We start from the raw sequence: 21521 nt of genomic DNA on the forward strand, positions 1-21521 counted from the left end.
CACTGAGGTCTGTAGACTCTTTAATTAGTTCTAATGGAAGGAAACGACTACACTGAGGTCTGTAGACTCTTTAATTAGTTCTAATGGAAGGAAACGACTACACTGAGGTCTATAGACTCTTTAATTAGTTATAATGGAAGGAAACGACTACACTGAGGTCTATAGACTCTTTAATTAGTTATAATGGAAGGAAACAACTACACTGAGGTCTGTAGACTCTTTAATTAGTTATAATGGAAGGAAACGATTACACTGAGGTCTATAGACTCTTTAATTAGTTATAATGGAAGGAAACGACTACACTGAGGTCTATAGACTCTTTAATTAGTTATAATGGAAGGAAACGACTACACTGAGGTCTATAGACTCTTTAATTAGTTATAATGGAAGGAAACGACTACACTGAGGTCTATAGACTCTTTAATTAGTTATAATGGAAGGAAACGACTACACTGAGGTCTATAGACTCTTTAATTAGTTATAATGGAAGGAAACGACTACACCGAGGTCTATAGACTCTTTAATTAGTTATAATGGAAGGAAACGACTACACCGAGTTCTTAGTGGTTAAGAGCGTAGTGCCAGTAACCGAAAGGTCGCTGGTTCTAATCCCCGAGCCGACTAGGTGAAAAATCTGTCGATGTGCCCTTGAGCAAGGCACTTAACCCTAATTGCTCCTGTAAGTCGCTCTGGATAAGAGCGTCTGCTAAATGACTAAACTGTAAATGTAAATGTAAGTAAAACGTTTTTATTTTCTCTTGTGTCTTTACTGGTCTTTTTGACTGTTGTGCAATAAGTCCTTGCCTAGTCATGTCGAGTCTTGTGGATCTATATGTGTTTAAATGTTTAATTGTGTGAAAACTATATAATTATATAAAATATATAAATGTCTGAAATGGATAACAAGATTAAAATGTCCACTGTAACTGTTCAACAAACCCCATCTAAAGTAATGCTCAGTTAGACAGACTGATATGTCACGATCGTTCATGAACGAGAAGGACCAAGGCGCAGCGTGATATGCATCCATATTTATTTACGTACTGAACACACGACAAAACAACAAACGAAACGTGAAGTCCAAGGTAGACAAAATAACATACCTCAACGGAACAAGATCCCACAACTGACTGGTGCCAAAAGGCTGCCTAAGTATGGTCCCCAATCAGAGACAACGACCTACAGCTGCCTCTGATTGGGAACCACCCTGGCCAACATAGATCTGCACATGCTAGATCTAAAACATAGACATCAACATAGCAACACACAACACGGAAAATACACACCCTGACTCAACAAATACAAGTCCTCAGAGTCAGGGCGTGACAGTACCCCCCCCCCAAAGGTGCGGACTCCGACCGCGCCACATAAACCTAACAGGGTAGGGGCCGGGTGGGCATTCCGCCTCGGAGGCGGAATGCCCATCCCCCCAAAGGTGCGGACACCTCCCTGTTGCGCCCCTGGTCTGGTCTGGACCTCGGCACGATGCTTCCCCTCTCCTTCCTCCCACGAAGTACCAAGCCCTGTCTGGACCCTGGTGTGGTAGACCCCGAACCTGGAGAGGGGCTGACGTCTGGGTCTGGGCTGGAACCGCTGACTGGAGCTGGACCCGACGACGGTGGATCGGACTGCTCTAGCTCCGGAGTGGTGCCGGACCAGGCACCGGTGGAACAGGCACGGGCCGTGCCGGACTGGCGACGCGCACCACTGGCTTGGTGCGAGGGACAGGAAGAGGCTGGACCGGGCTGGCGACGCGCACCACTGGCTTGGTGCGAAGGACAGGAACAGGCCAGACCGGGCTGGCGACGCGCACCACTGGCTTGGTGCGAAGAGCAGGGACAGGCCAGGCCGGGCCGGGCTGGCGACGCGCACCACTGGCTTGGTGCGAAGAGCAGGAACAGGCCGGACCGGGCTGGCGACGCACACCACTGGCTTGGTGCGGGGGACAGGAACAGGCCGAGCCGAACTGGGAACACGCACCACTGGCTTGGTGCGAAGAGCAGGAACGGGCCGGACCGGACTGGCGACACGCACCACTTGATTGGTGCGAGGAGCGGGACTGGGTTCCTTCATTAACCCCCGCTCCTTCTGCTGCCTAACCAGCTCCTCTCGCCGTCACATTCCTTCTGCTCCCTCTGAACCAATGGCCCCCTTAATCTGGCGGCCTCATCTGCTAAACCGCGGAACCGCTCTATCGCGGCCTTCCGCTGCCTCGTCGTCCACGGCGTGTGCCCCCCCCTAAATTTTTTTGGGGATTGTCTCTCCCCCGTGATCATGGCCTCCATCCCTCTTGCCAGACTCTCGCTCATCTCCTCCCAAGTCCATCCTCTCTCCTCGTCACGCTGCTTGATCCAGGATTGCTAGATCTAAAACATAGAAATCAACATAGCAACACACAACACGGAAAATACACACCCTGACTCAACAAATACAAGTCCTCAGAGTCAGGGCGTGACATGATAATTCATATCCATGCTGCTGTATTCTTCTCACAAATAGACACCAACTTTTCAAAGCCATAGAACATTTTCAGAAAACCTTGCTACCACATTACTGTAAATGTAATCAAATCAAATCAAATCAAAATTTATTGACCACATGCGCCGAATACAACAGGTGCAGACATTACAGTGAAATGCTTACTTACAGCCCTTAACCAACAGTGCATTTATTTTTAACAAAAAAGTAAAAATAAAACAACAACAAAAAAAGTGTTGAGAAAAAAAGAGCAGAAGTAAAATAAAATAACAGTACATTGTACAATGTTTTTATTAATCAAATGTAGGTTGGAGATTGGATGGGTCCATGCATCATACTCTGTAAGTCAACAAGACAGTTGACAAGAGAGTTGAGAGTTGGTATTAATCCTGACACCCAGAACCAAATCAGCCAGCTACTCCATTTAGATGTTAAGGTTGTCACGAGACCAGTCAGACGTAAACAGCTGGTGAATCTACCACGACATTAAGATGAATAAACCCTCACCCGCCAGTGTCTACAAACGCAAAATGTAATTAGTCAGTAGACAACCTGCGAGAAAACTCTGGGAGCACTGATGCCACTGTTCTGGGACTGGGAGCAGACATAGAGTAATTAACTACAGCAGCTGGGAAGAGTGTGTGAGGGGTGGGGGGAGGGGAGGATGGGAGGAGAGGAGGAGGGGAGGAGGGGAGGAGAGGAGGAGAGGAGGATGATGAGAGGAGAGGAGGAGAGGAGGAGAGGAGGGGTGGAGAAGAGGAGGGGAGGGGAGGAGAGGGGGAGGGGAGGAGAGGGGGAGGGGGCGGAGAGGAACAGGGGAGGGGAGGAGAGGGGGAGGGGAGGACAAAAGGGTGGTGGGGAGGAGAAGAGGAAATGAGGAGGGGAGGTAGTGACTCGAGGAAGTACAGGAAGCAATGGGACAACACCCAGACAACACCCAGACAACACCCTTCCTCCTCTCATTCCTCTCCCTTCCACCCCTCCACTCATACCCTCCCGTCCCCTCCCATCATTCCTCCCTCCCATCCACCCCTCTACCCCTCCCCACCTCCTCTCGCCCTCCCATATAACCCTCCCCTCGTCCCCTCCCATCCACCGTTCCTCCCCTCTCTTCTCCCTAGAACACCCCTCCTGTCCATCTCTGCTTAGGAACAGGGCCAGAGTGAAGAGCCACCCTCCTGTCACAACAAACAGTAGGACCAGCAGGCTCTGGGCCCTTATTCACGTCACCAGACTCTGGGCCCTTATTCACGTCACCAGGCTCTGGGCCCTTATTCACTTCACCAGACTCTGGGCCCTTATTCACTTCACCAGGCTCTGGGCCCTTATTCACGTCACCAGACTCTGGGCCCTTATTCATGTCACCAGACTCTGGGCCCTTATTCACTTCACCAGGCTCTGGGCCCTTATTCACTTCACCAGACTCTGGGCCCTTATTCACTTCACCAGACTCTGGGCCCTTATTCACTTCACCAGACTCTGGGCCCTTATTCACGTCACCAGACTCTGGGCCCTTATTCATGTCACCAGGCTCTGGGCCCTTATTCACTTCACCAGGCTCTGGGCCCTTATTCACTTCACCAGACTCTGGGCCCTTATTCACTTCACCAGGAAATACAGGGGGCGGAGATCGGGGTACCTTGTGAGAATTAGTCAGCGAGTGGGTAACCCACCTCTACCATCCGTTCTATTGGCCAATGTGCAATCACTGGAAAATAAACTGGATGATCTCCGTTCGAGAATATCCTACCAATGGGACACTAAAAACTGTAATATCTTATGTTTCACCGAGTCGTGGCTGAACGACGACACGGATAAGACGAGGGGTGGGGGTGTGTGTCTACTTGTCAATAACAGCTGGTGCGTGATGTCTAATATTAAGGAAGTCTCGAGGTATTGCTCGCCTGAGGTAGAGTACCTCATGATAAGCTGTAGACCACACTATCTACCAAGAGAGTTTTAATCTCTATTTTTCGTAGCCATCTATTTACCACCACAAACCGATGCTGGCACTAAGACAGCACTCAACGAGCTGTATAAGGCCATAAGCAAACAAGAAAATGTTCATTCAGAAGCGGCGCTCCTAGTGGCCAGGGACTTTAATGCAGGCAAACTTAAATCCATTTACCTCATTTCTACCAGCATGTCACATGTGCAACCAGAGGGAAAAAAAACTCTAGACCACCTTTACTCCACACACAGAGACGCATACAAAGCTCTCCTTGTCCTCCATTTGGCAAATCTGACCATAATTCTATCCTCCTGACCCTGGGACTAAACACCTCCCTCTGCAACTGGATCCTGGACTTCCTGACGGGCCGCCCCCAGGTGGTAAGGGTAGGCAACAACACATCTGCCACGCTGATCCTCAACACGGGGGCCCCTCAGGGGTGCGTGCTCAGTCCCCTCCTGTACTCCCTGTTCACCCACGACTGCGTAGCCAAGCACGACTCCAACACCATCATTAAGTTTGCTGACGACACAACAGTGGTAGGCCTGATCACAGACAACGATGAGACAGCCTATAGGGAGGAGGTCAGAGACCTGGCAGTGTGGTGCCAGGACAACAACCTCTCCCTCAACGTGACCAAGACAAAGGAGATGATCGTGGACTACAGGAAAAGTAGGGCTGAACACGCCCCCATTCACATTGACGGGCTGTAGTGGAGCGGGTCGAGAGTTTCAAGTTCCTTGGTGTCCACATCACCAACAAACACCAAGACAGTCGTGAAGAGGGCATGACAACACCTTTTGTGGGTCCCCAGATCCACATGGGTCCCCAGATCCTCAAAGAGTTATACAGCTGCACCATCGAGAGCATCCTGACCGGTTGCATCACCGCCTGGTATGGCAACTGCTCTGCATCTGACCGTAAGGCACTACAGAGGGTAGTGCGTACGGCCCAGTACATCACTGGGGCCAAGCTTCCTGCCATCCAGGACCTATATACTAGGCGGTGTCAGAGGAAGGCCCAAAAAATTGTCAAAGACTCCAGTCACCCAAGTCATAGACTGTTCTCTCTGCTACTGCACGACAAGCGGTACCGGAGCACCAAGTCTAGGTCCAAAAGGCTCCTTAACAGCTTCTACCCCCAAGCCATAAGACTGCTGAACCCCCCCTTTGTTTTTACACTGCTGCTACTCGCTGTTTATTATCTATGCATAGTCACTTTACCCCTACCTACATGTATAAATTACCTCGACTAACCAGTACCCCACACATTGACTCTGTATCGGTACCCCTGTATATAGTATTGTTATTGTTATTTTATTGTGATACTTTTTATTTTATTTTTTACTTTAGTTTATTTAGTAAATATTTTCTTAACTCTATTTCTTGAATTGCATTGTTGGTTAAGGGCTTGTAAGTAAGCGTTTCATGGTAAGGTCTACACCTGTTGTATTCGGCGCATGTGACAAATACAATTTGATCTGATTTGATTTGACTGCTATGCGGCATGACTGGCTCCGCAGAGCGACGGAGAGGAGAGAGAGAGAGAGAGAGAGAGAGAGAGAGAGAGAGAGAGAGAGAGAGATCGGCAAAACAACCAACCGCTCCTTTGAACATTTTTCAAAGACTATAGGCAGTACATCTCTGTCAGTGACCACTAAGCTGTTCCTCTCAGCCCAACTCAGCTCCTGTGGTCAAACAAGAGATACATGGTAAAGACGACAGAGAGGATTGTGGTTGGGAAACGAGGAAGTTCGTCTGAGGCTGAGAGAACAACAGAGCGGAGAAAAGAGATTGGACGGTGTAGCGGGTGATTTGGATGGAGTCAGGCACAGGAGGTGTAAATCCCAGAATAATGGTTTATTCGGCCAATACAGCGGTTCACAGCAATGCGTAAAACAACTACAGTGCAACTTAACGGCGCACTGGGAAAAACAGAACACATGGGTGAATATCCCGGCAATAAAGTACATAATGCTCCACCGAGCTATCCGACACCTCCACATGGAAACAATCACACACAAAGACATGGGGGGCAGAGGGAATACTTATACAGGTACTGATGAGGGGATATGAACCAGGTGTGTGTAATAAACAAGACAAAACAAATGGAATGATGAAATGAGGAGCAGCAGTGGCTAGAAGGCCGGTGACGACGAACGCCGAAGCCTGCCCGAACAACGGCACCAGCCTGCCCGAACAACGGCACCAGCCTGCCCGAACAACGGCACCAGCCTGCCCGAACAACGGCACCAGCCCTGCCCGAACAACGGCACCAGCCTGCCCGAACAACGGCACCAGCCTGCCCGAACAACAGCACCAGCCCTGCCCGAACAACGGCACCAGCCTGCCTGAACAACGGCACCAGCCTGCCCTAACAACGGCACCAGCCCTGCCCGAACAACGGCACCAGCCCTGCCCGAACAACGGCACCAGCCTGCCCGAACAACGGCACCAGCCTGCCCGAACAACGGCACCAGCCCTGCCCGAACAACGGCACCAGCCTGCCCGAACAACGGCACCAGCCTGCCCGAACAACGGCACCAGCCCTGCCCGAACAACGGCACCAGCCTGCCCGAACAACGGCACCAGCCCTGCCCGAACAACGGCACCAGCCTGCCCGAACAACGGCACCAGCCCTGTCTGTCCTGTTATGTCCCTTCGTAGTGCATTACTTTTAACCTGCTGAAAATTAGTGCCCTACAGTATATAGGGAAAGGTGTCAGCCATCTTCTTGGCTGTGGCTGGTGTTTACAGACCGCCAGGCAGGTACCCCAGAGACAAACTGTTTTTGCTCTTTCCTCTGAAAATGTATTTTTTAGGAGATACCATAAAGATTTATAGTCCTCTAAAAATAACTAGATGGGTACAAAGTGATTGGATTAGGGTTAGGGTTGGATGGGTACAAAGTGATTGGGTTAGGGTTGGATGGGTACAAAGTGATTGGGTTAGGGTTGGATGGGTGCAAAGTGATTGGGTTAGGGTTGGATGGGTGCAAAGTGATTGGGTTAGGGTTGGATGGGTGCAAAGTGATTGGGTTAGGGTTGGATAGGTACAAAGTGATTGGGTTAGGGTTGGATGGGTACAAAGTGATTGGGTTAGGGTTGGATGGGTACAAAGTGATTGGGTTAGGGTTGGATGGGTGCAAAGTGATTGGGTTAGGGTTAGGATTCCATAAACTGCCTTCTGTCTTCCATTCCATAGAAACAAACTCTGGACCAAAAGGTTGAATACAGAATAGCCTACGGGATGTTTGGATTGGGGGGTGAAAAAATACTAATTTTCCTCACAGGAAATTGCTTGAAAGGAATACACATTCTAAAAACGAGATCTTGAATAGAATTCTTATAGTGTTCCTGAAATCAGATCCTTAAGTAAAAGTTGAACATACCTAACCTGAACTTCTGACTCTGAGAGGATGGCTGAGGGTTGAAATAGGAGGATGTTATGGTTTTAGGGGGGAATTCAAGAAAATTACATTTAATAGGACTGCAGGAAATATTGGTTCTTATTTTCAAGACTTTGTATATCATGTTTACTTTCCTCATAGTATTCATTACCCGTCACAATACCTGTCTAAATAAATATGTCTCTGGTCAAAGGTTGAACTTGAATCCCTTCAATGGATCCCTTCACTTATAAAGGAAGTCGACCGATGTATTTATTTTACATTTTACATTTTAGTCATTTAGTAGACGCTCTTATCCAGAGCGACTTACAGTTAGTGAGTGCATACATTTTCATACTATTTATGATATTAATGTATGTATCCTTTATTTAAACAGGGAGGAAACATTGAGTTTTCAAGTGAGTCTTATACAGTCAGTTCATTCATAAAGGCTAGCTCAGTGTTTCCCAACCCTGGTCCTCCAGTCAGTACCCCCCAACAGTGTTTCCCAACCCTGGTCCTCCAGTATCCCCCAACAGTGTTTCCCAACCCTGGTCCTCCAGTATCCCCAACAGTGTTTCCCAACCCTGGTCCTCCAGTATCCCCAACAGTGTTTCCCAACCCTGGTCCTCCAGTATCCCCAACAGTGTTTCCCAACCCTGGTCCTCCAGTATCCCCAACAGTGTTTCCCAACCCTGGTCCTCCAGTATCCCCAACAGTGTTTCCCAACCCTGGTCCTCCAGTATCCCCCAACAGTGTTTCCCAACCCTGGTCCTCCAGTATCCCCAACAGTGTTTCCCAACCCTGCTCCTCCAGTACCCCCCAACAGTGTTTCCCAACCCTGGTCCTCCAGTATCCCCAACAGTGTTTCCCAACCCTGGTCCTCCAGTATCCCCAACAGTGTTTCCCAACCCTGGTCCTCCAGTATCCCCAACAGTGTTTCCCAACCCTGGTCCTCCAGTATCCCCAACAGTGTTTCCCAACCCTGGTCCTCCAGTATCCCCAACAGTGTTTCCCAACCCTGGTCCTCCAGTATCCCCAACAGTGTTTCCCAACCCTGGTCCTCCAGTACCCCCCAACAGTGTTTCCCAACCCTGGTCCTCCAGTATCCCCAACAGTGTTTCCCAACCCTGGTTCTCCAGTATCCCCAACAGTGTTTCCCAACCCTGGTCCTCCAGTCAGTACCCCCCAACAGTGTTTCCCAACCCTGGTCCTCCAGTATCCCCAACAGTGTTTCCCAACCCTGGTTCTCCAGTGCCCTGAGTGACCCTCTCTCCTCTCCCTTGTTGGAGTGAAGCTAAATTCAATTTGTCTTTTATTTAACCAACATAAACACTCAGCAACAATCTCTGTTTTCCGAGGAGTCCTGGCATGATACAGAGTATGAATGCAGTACAGTGTGTGCTGCGAGTCCATAGACATGAAAGGTCATGTTTGGCCTATTTGGACAGGATTCTGGCCATGATGTTCTGTTCCGAGCTGCTTCCCTCCTCCCTCATTTGTTCCCTCCTTAACTCGTTCCCTCCTCCCCCTCCGCCACTTCTTCCTGTGTCCTCTCCCAACCCTGCTGTGTTTGGCTGGTCAGGAACACATCCCATCCTGACTGTCAGCAAGTATTTGCTTGAAACAGGATGACAATGTACTGTTGTTCTGTGAACAGAACAGGCTGTGTAGGGTGTTGTTCTGTTTCCTCCTGATGGCCTGTGAGTGTGAGGAGTGAAGAGTAGCGGTGAGCTAGGAGAGGGTAATCCTACTATTACCCAGTCGAAGTGTGTGTCCCAAATGGCACCCTATTCCCTATATAGTGCACTACTTTAGACCAGAGAATGGCACCCTATTCCCTATATAGTGAACTACTTTAGACCAGAGAATGGCACCCTATTCCCTATATAGTGCACTACTTTAGACCAGAGAATGGCACCCTATTCCCTATATAGTGCACTACTTTAGACCAGAGAATGGCACCCTATTCCCTATATAGTGCACTACTTTAGACCAGAGAATGGCACCCTATTCCCTACATAGTGTACTACTTTAGACCAGAGAATGGCACCCTATTCCCTATATAGTGCACTACTTTAGACCAGAGAATGGCACCCTATTCCCTACATAGTGTACTACTTTAGACCAGAGAATGGCACCCTATTCCCTATATAGTGCACTACTTTAGACCAGAGCCCTATGACACCCTATTCCCTAAATAGTGCACTACTTTAGACCACAGCCTTATGGGCCCTGACCAAACATAGTGCATTATATAGGGAATAGGGTGCTATTATAGGGTTCCTTCATCACGTCCTTCATCACGTCATTCATCAGTTCTGAGGAGGCCTGAGTCTGTGTGGCTTTGGGGAGTGGTGCCCAAACTCCAACTCTCCACAGGAAATATTGGATTTCCAGGCAGACTTTCCCCTCACTGACACTTGGCCTTTACAGAACCTGGCACCAAAATCACTTAGCGAAGGCCCCAATGACAGTACTTGTTCTCTTCATGATGAGTGTTGTTGCTATTTTCATCATTGAACTGATCTGGTGTTGAGAGGAGATGGTCTCTCATCACGGCATGTGTGAAGTAAAGTACACAGCTCTGCTTCAACACACAGCTCTGCTTCAACACACAGCTCTGCTTCAACACACAGCTCTGCTTCAACACACAGCTCTGCTTCAACACACAGCTCTGCTTCAACACACAGCCCTGCTTCAACACACAGCCCTGCTTCAACACACAGCTCTGCTTCAACACACATCCCTGCTTCAACACACAGCTCTGCTTCAACACACAGCTCTGCTTCAACACACATCCCTGCTTCAACACACAGCTCTGCTTCAACACACAGCTCTTCTTCAACACACAGCCCTTCTTCAACACACAGCTCTGCTTCAACACACAGCCCTGCTTCAACACACAGCCCTGCTTCAACACACAGCTCTGCTTCAACACACAGCCCTGCTTCAACACACAGCCCTGCTTCAACACACAGCTCTGCTTCAACACACAGCCCTGCTTCAACACACAGCTCTGCTTCAACACACAGCCCTGCTTCAACACACAGCCCTGCTTCAACACACAGCTCTGCTTCAACACACAGCCCTTCTTCAACACACAGCTCTGCTTCAACACACAGCCCTGCTTCAACACACAGCTCTGCTTCAACACACAGCCCTGCTTCAACACACGGCTCTGCTTCAACACACAGCTCTTCTTCAACACACAGCTCTGCTTCAACACACAGCTCTGCAGTAAAGTGCACAGCCCTTCTTCAACACACAGCTCTGCTTCAACACACAGCTCTGCAGTAAAGTACACAGCCCTGCTTCAACACACAGCTCTGCAGTAAAGTGCACAGCCCTCCTTCAACACACAGCCCTGCTTCAACACACAGCTCTGCTTCAACACACAGCCCTGCTTCAACACACAGCCCTGCTTCAACACACAGCTCTGCTTCAACACACAGCTCTGCTTCAACACACAGCCCTGCTTCAACACACAGCCCTGCTTCAACACACAGCTCTGCTTCAACACACAGCCCTGCTTCAACACACAGCCCTGCTTCAACACACAGCTCTGCTTCAACACACAGCCCTGCTTCAACACACAGCTCTGCTTCAACACACAGCCCTGCTTCAACACACAGCCCTCCTTCAACACACAGCTCTGCAGTAAAGAACACAGCCCTGCTTCAACACACAGCCCTGCTTCAACACACAGCCCTCCTTCAACACACAGCTCTGCTGTAAAGTACACAGCCCTGCTTCAACACACAGTTTGAAATATTCCGATTTGAGTGTATCCTGGAGGGGATGTTTGAGCTGGCATCAAAGCCATAGCTGTACACAATGTCATCCCTCCCATGTTGGAGGGCAGAATCAGCAACAGTACAGTGAAACACACACACACACACGCACGCACACGCACACAAACACACGCGCACACGCGCACACACGCACACACACAGACACACACACACACACACACAGACACAGACACAGACACAGACACACACACAGACGCACACGCACACAAACAGACACAGACACACACACACACACACACACACACACACAGACACACACACACTATTCTCCATTAGGGTAGTAGCAGCTGTAGGTTCTTCAAAAGCAGGGGGGGGTCAGAGGTCAACAAACTGGGTCTGGCCTATATACTATTATACTGTAGATAGAGGCCTCAGGGTAGAGAGATGGGCTTTATACTGTAGATAGAGGCCTCAGGGTAGAGAGATGGGCTTTATACTGTAGATAGAGAGGCCTCGGGGTAGAGAGATGGGCTTTATACTGTAGATAGAGGCCTCAGGGTAGAGAGATGGGCTTTATACTGTAGATAGAGGCCTCAGGGTAGAGAGATGGGCTTTATACTGTAGATAGAGAGGCCTCAGGGTAGAGAGATGGGCTTTATACTGTAGATAGAGAGGCCTCAGGGTAGAGAGATGGGCTTTATACTGTAGATAGAGAGGCCTCGGGGTAGAGAGATGGGCTTTATACTGTAGATAGAGAGGCCTCAGGGTAGAGAGATGGGCTTTATACTGTAGATAGAGGCCTCAGGGTAGAGAGATGGGCTTTATACTGTAGATAGAGAGGCCTCGGGGTAGAGAGATGGGCTTTATACTGTAGATAGAGAGGCCTCAGGGTAGAGAGATGGGCTTTATACTGTAGATAGAGAGGCCTCGGGGTAGAGAGATGGGCTTTATACTGTAGATAGAGAGGCCTCGGGGTAGAGAGATGGGCTTTATACTGTAGATAGAGGCCTCAGGGTAGAGAGATGGGCTTTATACTGTAGATAGAGAGGCCTCGGGGTAGAGAGATGGGCTTTATACTGTAGATAGAGAGGCCTCGGGGTAGAGAGATGGGCTTTATACTGTAGATAGAGGCCTCGGGGTAGAGAGATGGGCTTTATACTGTAGATAAGAGGCCTCGGGGTAGAGAGATGGGCTTTATACTGTAGATAGAGAGGCCTCGGGGTAGAGAGATGGGCTTTATACTGTAGATAGAGGCCTCGGGGTAGAGAGATGGGCTTTATACTGTAGATAGAGGCCTCGGGGTAGAGAGATGGGCTTTATACTGTAGATAGAGGCCTCGGGATAGAGAGATGGGCTTTATACTGTAGATAGAGGGGGGTAGAGAGATGGGCTTTATACTGTAGATAGAGGCCTCGGGGTAGAGAGATGGGCTTTAGACTGTAGATAGAGGCCTCAGGGTAGAGAGATGGGCTTTATACTGTAGATAGAGGCCTCAGGGTAGAGAGATGGGCTTTATACTGTAGATAGAGGCCTCAGGGTAGAGAGATGGGCTTTATACTGTAGATAGAGGCCTCAGGGTAGAGAGATGGGCTTTATACTGTAGATAGAGAGGGGTAGAGAGATGGGCTTTATACTGTAGATAGAGAGGCCTCGGGGTAGAGAGATGGGCTTTATACTGTAGATAGAGGCCTCGGGGTAGAGAGATGGGCTTTATACTGTAGATAGAGGCCTCAGGGTAGAGAGATGGGCTTTATACTGTAGATAGAGAGGCCTCAGGGTAGAGAGATGGGCTTTATACTGTAGATAGAGAGGCCTCGGGGTAGAGAGATGGGCTTTATACTGTAGAGAGAGAGGCCTCGGGGTAGAGAGATGGGCTTTATACTGTAGATAGAGAGGCCTCGGGGTAGAGAGATGGGCTTTATACTGTAGATAGAGAGGCCTCGGGGTAGAGAGATGGGCTTTATACTGTAGATAGAGAGGCCTCGGGGTAGAGAGATGGGCTTTATACTGTAGATAGAGAGGCCTCGGGGTAGAGAGATGGCCTTTATACTGTAGATAGAGAGGCCTCAGGGTAGAGAGATGGGCTTTATACTGTAGATAGAGGCCTCAGGGTAGAGAGATGGGCTTTATACTGTAGATAGAGGCCTCAGGGTAGAGAGATGGGCTTTATACTGTAGATAGAGGCCTCAGGGTAGAGAGATGGGCTTTATACTGTAGATAGAGAGGCCTCGGGGTAGAGAGATGGGCTTTATACTGTAGATAGAGGCCTCAGGGTAGAGAGATGGGCTTTATACTGTAGATAGAGAGGCCTCGGGGTAGAGAGATGGGCTTTATACTGTAGATAGAGAGGCCTCGGGGTAGAGAGATTTACATTTACATTTTAGTCATTTAGCAGACGCTCTTATCCAGAGCGACTTACAGGCCCCCCGTGGGAATCGAACCCACAACCCTGGCGTTGCAAATGCCATGCTCCAACTGAGCTACATCCCTGCCGGCCATTCCCTCCCCTACCCTGGACGACGCTGGGCCAATTGTGCACCGCCCCATGGGTCTCCCGGTCGCGGCCGGCTACGACAAAGCCTGGATTCGAACCAGCCTGGATTCGAACCAGGATCTCTAGTGGCACAGATGGGCTTTATACTGTAGATAGAGTGGCCAGCATGGGAGAGGAAGCCATGACATTTCAGGTTGCACAGCATGTTGGAATAGAATGGTGGAATATGTGATTGTAATAACAATAACAGTCCTCTGGCTCTTGTAGCACAGACCGTAGAAATGTAATTACTAGAATGGGTAAAACCACACTGAACACAGCAATTCGACAGGTAATGTCTACTCTGGTAATTCTAGAATCTACAGGTCTGATACCATATATATGATCTGTCCAACAGTCCAGGTCTAGATGGATAGAGCAGGCTGTTCCTTTGATCTCACATTTAAACAAACCAAGTGGATGAAGTCAGAAGATACGTAAAGTAACTCCGTCATTGTAAATAAGAATTTTGTTCTTAGTTGACCCTTCGCAGCGCTCCAATGGATAGCAACTGTTGTCGAGTCCGTCACCTCGGACAAGCTCACATTGAAATCGCATGGAAGCCAGAGGAGGGCTCCATCCCATAAAGGCAACAGCAAATCTGTCTGTGAGCTTAGCCTGTTGTTACATGGTACCACCTTCACACTTACAGGGTAGGTAGGAGGTCGGAGTAGGGCTGTGGCAGTCACGAAATTTCGTCAGCCGGTGATTGTCAAGCAAATAACTGCCGGTCTCACGGTAATTGACCGTTAATTAACATAAACACATTTAGCATCTCCTGGCTTCCACACATAGCCTACAAGCCACTGATGCAGACCTTTGGAACATCTACATTTAAAAAAGTCTAATAAATCCATGTAATATAGCTTACACCTGTCACGAACGTCTTCAAAAGGAGCAGACCAATACGCAGCGCGTTGAGCGAACATGACTTTATTAAATTAAAGTACTCACTACAAACAAACAACGACGAAACGTGACAGAAAAACCCACCAAGATGGGACCAAGCAGCGTGTCCAGGAGCCATCGCCAGGGAGATCCCTCACAGATCTCCTTCGCCTCCTGGACTGGGTCAAGCCGAGTGAGGAAGAGAAGGGCTTGACATTATGGCAGAAGGGCGAGAGGCTGGCGAGGGACATGGAGACCTGGTCCACGGGTAGGAGAGACGCCCCGAAAATTTTTAGGGGGGGGCTCACGACGTCGGACCAGCAGGAGGCCGCGATAGAGCGGCCCAGTGGGTTGCCGGAGAAGGCCGCCGGGTTACGGGGGCCACTGGTCGAAGAGGGGATGGAGGAAGTAGAGGCACGGCGAGAGGTACTGGCGTGTGTTGCCAGTCCGGTCCGGCCCGTTCCAGATCCCAGTGTAGGACCAGTGGTGTGTGTCCCCAGTACAGTCCGGCCCATCCAAGCTTCCCGCACCAAGCCAGTGGTGTGCGTCGTCAGTCCGGCACGGCCCGTGCCTGCTCTCCGCATCAAGCCTGTGGTGCGTCTCGTCAGCCCGGCTCTGCCCGTTCCTGCTCTCCGCACCAGGTCTGTGGTGCACGTCGCCAGCCCAGTCCGGCCCATTCCTGCTACTCGCAACAAGCCAAAGTGCGAGTCGTCAGCCGGATTCAGCCCATTCCTGCTACTCGCACCAAGCCAAGGATGCGAGTCGTCAGCCGGATTCAGCCCATTCCTGCTACTCGCACCAAGCCAAGGGTGCGAGTCGTCAGCCGGATTCAGCCCATTCCTGCTACTCGCACCAAGCCAAGGGTGCGAGTCGTCAGCCGGATTCAGCCCATTCCTGCTACTCGCACCAAGCCAAGGGTGCGAGTCGTCAGCCGGATTCAGCCCATTCCTGCTACTCGCACCAAGCCAGGGATGCGAGTCTTCAGCCTGGTGAGGCCTGTTCCGGCTCACGCACCATGCAAAGGGTGCGTATCGTCTGCCAGGTCCGGTCCATTCCTGCCTCACGCGCCAAGCCAGGGGGTGCGCGTCGGCAGTCCTGATCCAGCTAACTGGGTCAGATCGGACTGGGGACACTACGGGGGATTGTAGTAGGGTGGTGGTCAAGCCCGGGCCGGAGCCGCCTCCGAGGAGCAATACCCACCCAGCCCTTCCCTATTTGGGGTGTAGGCGCGGTCGGAGTCCGCGCCTTTAGGGGGGGGTACTGTCACGCTCTGGCTCCGGGACTGTGTATTTTGAGCCAGGGTGTGTTCATTTGGTTGTGTTGTATTTGGTTGTGTTTCATTGTTTGGTCGTGTGACTCCCAATCAGTGGTAACGAGTGTCAGCTGTCGGCTCGTTATCTCTGATTGGGAGCCATATTTAAACTGTCAGTGTTCACCTTAGTGTTGTGGGTTTTTGTTCCTTTACGGTCATTGTAACTGTGGACTTCACGAATTGTTTATTGTTTTTGCACTTTAGTATAATAAAGTCATCATGTTCGCTCAACACGCTGCGTATTGGTCTGCTCCTTTTGAAGACGATCGTGACAACACCATCACAATAAATGGATTGTTTATTTTAGACAGGTCTAAAGAAACATGATATGAAGAAAATGTAGGAGGTAGAGGGCTGTAAAATTAAGCTGTTGCTAATACCATGTAAATACCAGATACTTTCAAGTTTACTCAATGTGTTACATTGTAGATAACAACTACCTCAACTACTTCATCAGAGCACGACGCATGCTGAACGCGGAATGAGAGAGAGCTCCGTTTGTTTGTTTTTGAACGTTTCTGAAAAAGTGTTTTCTTAAAAAAAAATATATATATGTTTACTAGCCTACCTGTTTAATTTGGATCCCGCCACTCGGTTAGCCTCAGTTGCTGGGACCGCTACTATCTTTCCCGGGATACTGCCAAACCATAAAGTCTGAAGAGCTGCTGCTTAGCTGCTAGCTATCAAGCTTGCCAGGTTTCCTTGACAGGTTGAACACAGCCCGCGACGCGGTTAGCCCTTGTTGCTGGGACGTGTATAGTCCCGGGCTTGTGGCTGTTTAAATCCCTGCTATTTGTTGAAGTTTCCATTGGCCCTGCGAGCTGTGCTGGCTGGAAATTCGTATAGTACCATCGTTAGCCTACGTTGCTACCATGACAAAGTCCAAAGCCGGTGGGAGTACCGTTGAGGACAGCGGTGTCTCTCTATCACAGGTGAAGGATCTTTTAAACAAACAAGAAGAGTTCTACAAGCAGTTGTTATAACAACAACAAGAAAATAGCTTCAAGTGTTGTGTCCAAATACATTTTTACATTTACATTTTAGTCATTTAGCAGACGCTCTTATCCAGAGCGACTTACAACTTGGTGCATTCAACTTATGATAGCTAGTGGGACAACCACCCAATATAAATAATCTTAATTTTTTTATAATTTTTTTGTCCATTTCTATCATTTTGGGGTCACTAATAAAATAATAGACAATCTGACCAGAGACCTGAAGAACAGTTTGCAATTCTCCCAGGGTCAGCTTGATGAGTTTAAACAGAAGAACAGCAAGATGACAGCAATTCTGTAAGTCATTGAGAGAGGACATCAGTTCTGCATGTGAATCCATGACAATCAAGGCGTGAAACAATGTTATGTAGTTAAACAAGTGGATCATTCGTTCAACTGACGACCGAAGTCAGCCTGAAGGCGACAGGCCTGCCACAAGGAGTCGCTAGAGCGCGATGAGCCAAGTAAAGCCCCCCGGCCAAACCCTAACCCAGACGCCGCCCTATGGGACTCCTGGTCACGGCCAGTTGTGTGACAGCCTGGGATCGAACCCGGGTCTGTAGCGATGCCTCAAGCGCTGCGATGCAGTGCCTTAGACCACTGCGCCACTCGGGAGGCCCATTCACTGATTTTTCTGATAATCAATCAATGTGATTTTGTTTCACTGAATCTCTGTCTGTATAGGCTATTTGGTTAAATGGTTTCTGGCTGGGCAAATACGTTTCTATGGGTATCATGATGAAGAGAGGACCCTACGCCTGCTCCCTAACAAAGTGGAGTGAGGGTAGGAAAGAGATGAAACGTGTTACATATTCATTTGTATATACAGTTGATGTCGGAAGATTACATACACTTAGGTTGGAGTCATTAAAACTCGTTTTTTCAACCACTCCACAAATTTATTGTTAACAAACTATAGTTTTGGCAAGTCGGTTAGGACATCTACTTTGTGTATGACACAAGTAATTTTTCAACAATTGTTTACAGACACTTATAATTCACTGTATCACAATTCCAGTGGGTCAGAAGTTTACATACACTAAGTTGACTGTGCCTTTAAACAGCTTGGAAAATTTCAGACAATTATGTCATGGCTTTAGAAGCTTCTGATAGGCTAATTGAAATAATTTGAGTCAATTGGAGGTGTACCTGTGGATGTATTTCAAGGCCTACCTTCAAACTCTGTGCCTCTTTGCTTGACATCATGGGAAAATCAAAATAAATCAGCCAAGACCTCAGAAAAAAATTTGTAGACCTCCACAAGTCTGGTTCATCCTTGGGAGCAATTTCCAAATGCCTGAAGGTACCACGTTCATCTGTACAAACAATAGTACGCAAGTATAAACACCACGGGACCACGCAGCCGTCATACCGCTCAGGAAGGAGACGCGTTCTGTCTCCTAGAGATGAACGTACTTTGGTGCGAAAAGTGCAAATCAATCCCAGAACAACAGCAAAGGCCCTTGTGAAGATGCTGGAGGAAACAGGTACAAAAGTATCTATATCCACAGTAAAACGAGTCCTATATCGACATAACCTGAAAGACCGCTCAACAAGGAAGAAGCCACTGCTCCAAAACTGCCATAAAAAAGCCAGACTACAGTTTGCAAATGCACATGGGGACAAAGATTGTACTTTTTGGAGAAATGTCCTCTGGTCTGATTAAACAAAAATAGAACTGTTTGGCCATAATGACCATCGTTATGTTTGGAGGACAAAGGGGCAGCTTGCAAGCCAAAGAACACCATCCCAACCGTGAAGCACGGGGGTGGCAGCATCATGCTGTGGGGGTGCTTTGCTGCAGGAGGGACCGGTGCACTTCACAAAATAGATGGCATCATGAGGAAGGAAAGTTATGTGGATATATTGAAGCAACATCTCAAGACATCAGTCAGGAGGTTAAAGCTTGGTCACAAATGGTCTTCCAAATGGACAATGACCCCAAGCATACCTCCAAAGTTGTGGAAAAATGGCTTAAGGACAACAAAGTCAAGGTATTGGAGTGGCCATCACAAAGCCCTGACCGCAATCCTATAGAAAATGTGTGGGCAGAACTGAAAAAGCATGTGCGAGCAAGAAGGCCTACAAATCTGACTCAGTTACACCAGCTCTGTCAGGAGGAATGGGCCAAAATTCACCCAACTTATTGTGGGAAGCTTGTGGAAGGCTACCCGAAACATTTGACCCAAATTAAACAATTTAAAGGCAATGCTTCCAAATACTAATTGAGTGTATGTAAACTTCTGATCCACTTGGAATGTGATGAAAGAAATAAAAGCTGAAAGAAATCTTTCTCTCTACTATTATTCTGACATTTATAATAATAATAATATGCCATTTAGCAGACGCTTTTATCCAAAGCGACTTACAGTCATGCGTGCATAAATTTTTTTGTGTATGGGTGGTCCCGGGGATCGAACCCACTACCTTGGCGTTACAAGCGCCGTGCTCTACCAGCTGAGCTACAGAGGACCACATTCACATTTCACATTCTCAAAATAAAGTGGTGATCCTAACTGACCTAAGACAGGGGATTTTTACTAGGATTAAATGTCAGGAATTGTGGAAAAACTGAGTTTAAATGTATTTGGCTAAGGTGTATGTAAACTTCCGACTTCAACTGTCGATACATAGACCTGAGCCATACAGTGTATTAGCATAGCCTATGTGTATGTTATGTTGGCTATGGCTGTGGTTTTTGAGCGTCTTATTGTCTATTGGTCCACATATTTCATTATAGTGATTGTGTGTTCCCCATACTCTATATAATATACTGTATATGTTTATAGATATGTGTTGTGTATTTGATGTATTGATGCAGGGCTCATCCGTAAAAATATTGATGCAGGGCTAGCCCCCTGCTAAAATAAAGGTTAAATAAAATAATACATAAAAGTATAAGTAATAAATAATAGTAAACCTGAGTTCTAACTGATAAGTAAATAACTATCCTCAGTAGTGGTAGAGATGACCTCTGGGATCCAACTCCAAAAGAGACCACATTCAAGTCTTCTGCGACTTGTGACTGCAGGCCGCCCAACAACCTGCCCGCTTGACCCCATCCCCTCCTCCCTTCTCCAGACCATCTCCGGTGACCTTCTCCCCTACCTCACCTCGCTGATCAACTCATCCTTGACCGCTGGCCATGTCCCTTCCGTCTTCAAGAGAGCGAGAGTTGCTCCCCTTCTCAAAAAACCAACACTCGACCCCACTGATGTCAACAACTACAGACCAGTATCCCTTCTTTCTTTTCTTTCCAAAACTATTGAGCGTGCCGTCTTTAGCCAACTCTCTTGCTATCTCTCTCAGAATGACCTTCTTGATCCAAACCAATCAGGTTTCAGGACTGGTCATTCAACTGAGACTGCTCTTCTCTGTGTCACGGAGACTCTCCGCACTGCTAAAGCTAACTCTCTCTCCTCTGCTCTTGTCCTTCTAGACCTGTCTGCTGCCTTTGATACTGTGAACCATCAGATCCTCCTCTCCACCCTCTCCGAGCTGGGCATCTCCGGCGCGGCTCACTCCCTGGATTGCGTCCTACCTGACCGGTCGCTCCTACCAAGTGGCGTGGCGAGAAGCTGTCTCCGCACCACGTGCTCTCACCACTGGTGTCCCCCAGGGCTCAGTTCTAGGCCCTCTCCTTTTCTCCCTATACACCAAGTCACTTGGCTCTGTCATATCCTCACATGGCCTTTCCTATCATTGCTACGCTGACGATACACAACTAATCTTCTCCTTTCTCCCTTCTGATAACCAGGTGGCGAATCGCATCTCTGCATGTCTGGCAGACATATCAGTATGGATGACGGATCACCACCTCAAGCTGAACCCTGGCAAGACGGAGCTGCTCTTCCTCCCGGGGAAGGACTGCCCGTTCCATGATCTCGCCATCACGGTTGACAACTCCGCTGTGTCCTCCTCCCAGAGTGCGAAGAGCCTAGGCGTGACCCTGGACAACACCCCTGTCGTTCTCCGCCAACATCAAGGCGGTGACCCGCTCCTGCAGGTTCATGCTCTACAACATTCGGAGAGTACGACCCTGCCTTACACAGGAAGCGGCACAGGTCCTAATCCAGGCACTTGTCATCTCCCGTCTGGACTACTGCAACTCGCTGTTGGCTGGCCTCCCTGCCTGTGCCATTAAACCCCTACAACTCATCCAGAATGCCGCAGCCCGTCTGGTGTTCAACCTTCCCAAGTTCTCTCACGTCACCCCCCTCCT

Source organism: Coregonus clupeaformis, chromosome 18 (assembly GCF_020615455.1).
Source record: "Coregonus clupeaformis isolate EN_2021a chromosome 18, ASM2061545v1, whole genome shotgun sequence".
Lineage (NCBI taxonomy): Eukaryota > Metazoa > Chordata > Actinopteri > Salmoniformes > Salmonidae > Coregonus > Coregonus clupeaformis.